Source organism: Leptonychotes weddellii, chromosome 6 (assembly GCF_054177405.1).
Source record: "Leptonychotes weddellii isolate Sample4059 chromosome 6, ASM5417740v2, whole genome shotgun sequence".
In the NCBI taxonomy this organism is placed as follows: domain Eukaryota; kingdom Metazoa; phylum Chordata; class Mammalia; order Carnivora; family Phocidae; genus Leptonychotes; species Leptonychotes weddellii.
Genome location: NC_138374.1, coordinates 122,730,479 through 122,736,836, shown reverse-complemented (window position 1 = coordinate 122,736,836; position 6,358 = coordinate 122,730,479). Strand labels below are relative to the sequence as shown.

At 35.8% G+C, this 6,358-nt stretch overlaps 1 pseudogene; it reads right to left on the bottom strand.

Annotated features, from left to right (window-relative positions):
* Nucleotides 1-4,420: 4,420 nt before the first annotated feature.
* Nucleotides 4,421-6,082, bottom strand: LOC102746025 (lipid scramblase CLPTM1L pseudogene; annotated as a pseudogene).
* Between the last annotated feature and the right edge of the window lie 276 nt (nucleotides 6,083-6,358).

Below are 6,358 nucleotides of genomic sequence, written 5' to 3'. Positions count from 1 at the left end.
GGAGAAGCAGGCTCGCCGCTGAACTGGGAGCCCGATGTGGGACTCGATCCCAGGACTCCAGGATCATGACCTGAGCCGAAGGCAGTCGCTTAACCGACTGAGCCACCCAGGCGCCCCAGCATCAAATTATTTTAACAAAATAAAGAAAAAAAGGGAAACTATGTGGAATTATGACTCATGGGATCCCAGATTTAAAAGAAAAAAAAAACTTAGAAATTTAACTGAGAAATGAAAATCAGAGTAAGCTGGCATTTTTTCAAACTAACCCCATTCTTAATGCTAAAGCATCTTCATCTTCCATAGTACATTCAGAGTTTCATAAAAAAAACATTTCAATTTAATTTAAATTGGCTGAAACAATCACAGCTTTTTCTCTCCTAAATGACTTGCTTTTGCAATGGATGTAAAATCTATTAGCTTTTTTTTTTTTTCACTAAAAGTAGGTATGAGGTATGAGGATTTTGTCTCTTGAGATACACTCCGATTATTAATAAAGAGGTTGTGAAAATTGAACACGACTTTCAGCCAACACATTAACACAGACTTTGTTAAGTGACAAGTGACATTAAGAGCCCTTGAGAGGCAGATTTCTGTCAGAGGAAGGAGATTCATGTTAGTGTAAAGGGAATAAAATATTACCATTATAGAGAAGTTTAATTTCATTTCTTACCTGAGGATTAGAGTAAACTAAAGAGAACTTGTTGTTCAAGAGATTGTTATGACATCTGACTTTGTTAAACTCCTGTCTGACTGGTTGGTCATAAAGAACGCCATGATCCTTTTCCATTTTCTTCAAATTCTCAAGTTTCTTATTCAGTTTCTGGCTCTAGTCTATGCCTTGTAATGATGACATAAATATTTCCACATTGATTATCTATTTCCTTTCATTTATGGTGCTGCAAAATTCTTAAAATCCACAATAATTTGATGGCACATTCAGGTGTCACGCCTTGGATCTTGGCATTGCTCAAAACAGCTTTGTCTCTCAAATCTCTGGTTTAATCATCAACTTCTGTCATTCAGTCTTTCTTATAACAGCTCCTTTTCTCTCTTCTCAAATGCCTGGTGTTTCTGTTCTTGACACCAGTTTCTGTGATTATATAATTTCCAACTAAATTAAGGTAACAGTAATTTTATAATGCATTGCTTCTGGAATTCTTTAATCCACCACAAATTCCCTGATATTTTTGCATCAGTAATTTTTAACAATCAGTATTCTGTATTGTTGGTTTTGAGTTTTAGGAGAAAGTAGAGAACTTGGTTAGTGGAACCTACTATAATTTGACTTTTTAAAATTCTTTGAGCCCTTTCTTTTATTCAGAAATAGTTAAATAAAGTCATTCCTTATGTCTTAGGTACAGTGTCTGTTCTTTCTCTCAAAGTGATTCAATTCTCACTTCTGTGAAAATGGTCTAAAATTGATAGCTCTAATTTTAATTTTCTAATGAATTCCCTGTGTACTATTTCTTTCTCTCTCTCTGTCTCACTTCTCTCTAGATAGATAAATAAATAGATAGATAGATAGATAGATAGATAGCCTGCTAATTGATTCATTAAATCCAAAAATTAAAAAACAAAACAAAACATCTACTCCCTTCTATAACCAGTTTTTACTACACACAAACCAGTATATTTTCTATACAACGTTTAGACAAAATAATCCATTGGTCCATCCATTTATTTGTTCATTTATGCCATTATTTCCTTATTCAAAAATAGCCACCCACAAGCCAGGCACTGCCCTTGATGATATGACAGAAAAATGAATAAGGCATATTACCTGTATTAAAAGACTTAATAGTCTAGAATAGAAGATCTAGAGATAGGTATTTAAAAAGCATCATAGCAAGTTTAGTAATAACGCCCCACCCAAGAATGTTGCATAATAGGAATAGAACACAGAATACAATTTATATAATAGGGAATACAAAGTGAAAGTAAATAAAAGAACACAATCAGAGGTGTGGATGTAGATAATATTTGTAGAATCTATTTGTGGAGAATTGGCTACATGTTATTTAAGTGATCAATTACCCCAAATAGACTCAAAATGTTATTTATTTTTTCTTTCTTTCTTTTTTTTATTTTTTTTTCTGTCATCTCTTTCATATGGTTTGAGTCTTCTTGTACGTTCCTCTAGCACTTAGTATACATCTCTGTATCACATCTCACTGCAATTATAGATTTATTGTACATAGTCATCGACTTCCATGAAACAGGTTACTGATGTTAATAACATCATATTTGTCTTTATATCTCAGCATATAATTCAATGATTTGAACATATTTGACATTGTGTAAATGTTTGCTGAATGGAACCACTAATCATCCAAGTTTCAATATCCTAAAGAACATGGCTTCTAAGGTCAAGGTCACAACACAAATGGTTGGATGTTAGACTCAGTTTATTTCTAGCACCATATACTTGAGCAATTATTTGAGCGCTCTTCCTCAGTTTCTTTACCTATAGACTGGAAAATGCCCTTTTTCAAGGATTATTGTGAAGATTAATTGATTTGAGCATTAACAGACCCTAACAATAGTCAGTGCTATATAAGATAGCTATTTTGTTATACACTTTCTTTGCCATTTTAAATAACTTCTACTCTTGTTCACACACACAAAACACAATCCTTTTTCCCTTACAATAACTTTCAACTGGATTTTGTACCAGCACCTACCTCTTCTAATGTATTATTCACACTACTGTAAGAATTCATGACCTAAAACCAGATATAACCACCTAATTTTCATCATGTGAATTTATATTGACTACAATTCCATCCCTTTCAATCTAGTACTCAAGCATCTCAATAAAGTATAACAAACTGTTTTTCCAGAATTATTTTTTAACAAGTTTTATTGAATTTTAATTCACAGACCGTATGATTCACACACTTGAACTGTACAGTTCAATATGATTTTTAGTATATTCGTAAACAAGTACAGCCATCAACACAGTCAATTTTAGAACATTTTCAACACCTCAAAAAATAATTCTGCATCCTTTAGGTATCTCTTCCCCATTATTCCTCGGTCCCTTCCCACCTAGCCATAAGCAAACACTAATCTACTTTCTAACCCCTATTCTTTCATATGAATGGAATCATATAGTATGTGGTCTTTTATGATGGAGACTGACTTCTATCAGCAAATGTTTTCAAGATTCATCCGTTTTGTGGCATGTTTCAGTGCTTTGTTACTTTTTATGGCTGAATAGATTTCTATTGTAAAGCACATTTTGTTTATCCATTTATCCTTTGATTGACATTTTGGTTGTTTCTACCTTTTGGCTACTATGAGTAATGCTGCTATAAACATTTATGTACAAGCTTCTGTATGGGAATATATTGTTACTTCTCTTGGCGAAATATCGAACAGTGGAATTGTTGGGTCATATGATAACTCTAAGTCTAAAAGTTTGAGGAACTGACAGACTGGTTCCCAAAGCTGCTGCATCATTTTGCATTTCAACCATATATATGGGTTCTGATTTCTCTCATTCCTTGCCAACACTTGTTGTTATCTGTTTTTTTATTCTAGTCATCCTACTAGATTTGAAATGGTATCTCACTGTGGTTTTGATTTACATTTCCCTGATGACTAATGATGTTGAACATCTTTTCATGTACACAGTGGCCATTTGTATGTCTATCATCATCTTTAGAGAAATGTCTATTCAGAACCTTTGCCCATTTTTATTTGGATAATTTTTTCTTTATTACTGAGTTAAAAAGTTTTTTTTATATATTCTAGATACTAGTCTCTTACAGGATATATGATTAGCATATGTTTTCTCCACTTGTGTGGGTGGTTTTTTCACTTTCATTATGGTCCTTTGAAGCACAAACCAAACAAACCAAAAGGTTAAAAACAATTTGAATCAAGTCCAATCTATTATTTTCACAGCCAGGTAAATTTACGTTAAAATAGAAAATTAATACAATAAGCTTTAAAACAATTAAAATTTAAACAAAAAGAAAAAAAGCCTTTTGATCCCAGGGAATCCAAATGGGATAAATTTACAGAAGCATTTGAAATTCTCATAAAGAACAATTAAAAACAACAGCAATGTCCTTCTTATCTCTGATAGATAGGTGTGTTCCACTTGCACTCCAGGTATCTGCTCATGTCGTAAGGGTGCAGCCGACAGCCCAACCCGGGACATTCCCACACAGAGAGCTACCATATGAAAAGGGTGACCACAAACAGTCAACACCTCTGTGATCCAGACAGATGTTTAAATGTTGTGAAGGGGAAGTGCAAACAGTTCTTTCCAGATGCAGCATAAAGGTAAATAAGAAGATCTATGAGAAATATTCAAGAGATTTTGGGAATGCTAAAGATGTAATGTCTAAGGAAATTACACCAAAGCTTCCAGAAGTACTAAATCCAAACTTTGTTCAGCTGGCAGCCAATCTCAGAGTGGCTCCCCTAAAGTGCTAGAGCATTTATCTGTATGGGGTTTCCACTTGGGATTTTCCTCATAAAACTTCTCAAATATGCTCACTCTCCTTTTATCCACAGGTTAAAGTCATCTTTGGTAAAGGTAAACAGGAAACACTACATTATCCCTAAAACACACCAGACAATATGATGTTGGCATGGTGAGGGCAAAAGCCAAGACATAGTCAAGTCAAGGAACGGACTACAAGTTTTGTAGGTAAATGTCTTCTAAAGTAGATGTAAAACTGACTTTATCTTTTAACTCACAAAGCTGAGGAAGGCAAAAACATATTCCATCAGTTGACAAAGCTGATGATTAACCAAGAAAACCAACATTTTGGGGGAAAGATTTTATTTATTTATTTGAGAGAGAGAGCAAGCATGAGAGGGGGTGAGAGGGAGAAGCAAACTCCCCACTGAGCAGGTAGCCCGACATTGGGCTCCAATCCCAGGACCCTGAGATCATGATCCAAGCTGAAGGCAGACACTTAACCTACTACCCAGGTGCCCCTAGAATGCCAACTTTTATACTTTATATGCAGGAGCAAATAAACAGCACGCCAAGTACAGACAGAGTAGAGTAAGTATGACATAGCCTACTATCATATTCCTTGGCTTTCCTTTCAGATTTACCATAAGTGCTAAACTGAAATTCAGGTCTTGGGTCTCTCCAAGGAACAGTCAATTGCTTTCTCTAGTTCAGTTGCTAATCCAATGCCTGCTGGAATAAGGACTAGCAAATTCATCTTCTTTTCCCGAAGGACAAGTAATATAGCCACTGTGCAGCAGAGCCAAATCACTGCTTTGGTGGATATTCCAATCATGCTCTTGTTTTTCCTTCAGAAACTGATGTCATTTTTTAAATGCCAGGAAATCAAAAAGAAGATGAAATGCAGTAATGAAGAAGGTTGAAGTTGGTGTCTGTAAAAATTCCTTTCACCTCTTCAGCAACTGTCTTTGAAAACCCAAACTACTACAAGGAGAACATGGAATCTTGTTCATGAATCCAGAAGGATATTCTCCCCAGTGAGATCTTTTTGTAGGACACTGTGAGAGGTAGCCCAGTAGTAGAATTATTTATGAATTTATGATCATCAAATCCTTCACTTAATTGCTCAGCTGAACTATGAACAGAATAGGGAAGTAACATACATTTTTTTTTCTAACTTGATCATCTTAACTATCCATGCACATGAGCAAGAAGAGAGGACTCATCAAAAACAATGTCATCTGCCACCATATTTAGTTATTCTTGGTCTCCAGTGAAAAAATGGACTCATTCAAGGCATTTGTTCCCATCTTTTCAGCTTCCATTTGTGATGTAACAGATTCCCCTGCAAGAAGTTTGATTTCTTTGGGTTTTGTGACTATGTAGGAGATCAGAAGATTTATAAAGTGCACTTGTTTCCCATTCCACCAAGGTAAATTTCCAGCATGATGGAGGAAAATGTAGGTATATAGCCTCCCACTGTTTCTTGTTTTCCTTGGTTTGGAAACATTAACTGTCCTATTACATTTGGACTCCACATCAAAATCTTCATTTCAATACCAAATAGACATTGTTCGCAGCACCAAGGGTGAACCCCGTGGTGGTATATACACTCAGCTGAAATTCAGGCTTCCTGGTCAGGTAGAGTTAAGATACAGTTCTGTTGCTGGCATATGGGATGCTGTAGACACGGCGTCTAGACGTGTAGACACGTTCCATAAGGAACACACTGCTGAGCCATGAAGGAGCTGCAGTCACTTCACAAGGTGCCTGTTGTACCCTCCTCACTCACATATACACTGTGACTGCCACAGGAGAACCAGGAGCTTGGGTGCTGCTGTTGACCTCTCTGAGCCCTGAATGCTCCCACTTGCCTTGGGTTTCACCTAAGTGCTGCAGGTCTGCTTCTGGAAATCCAAATTA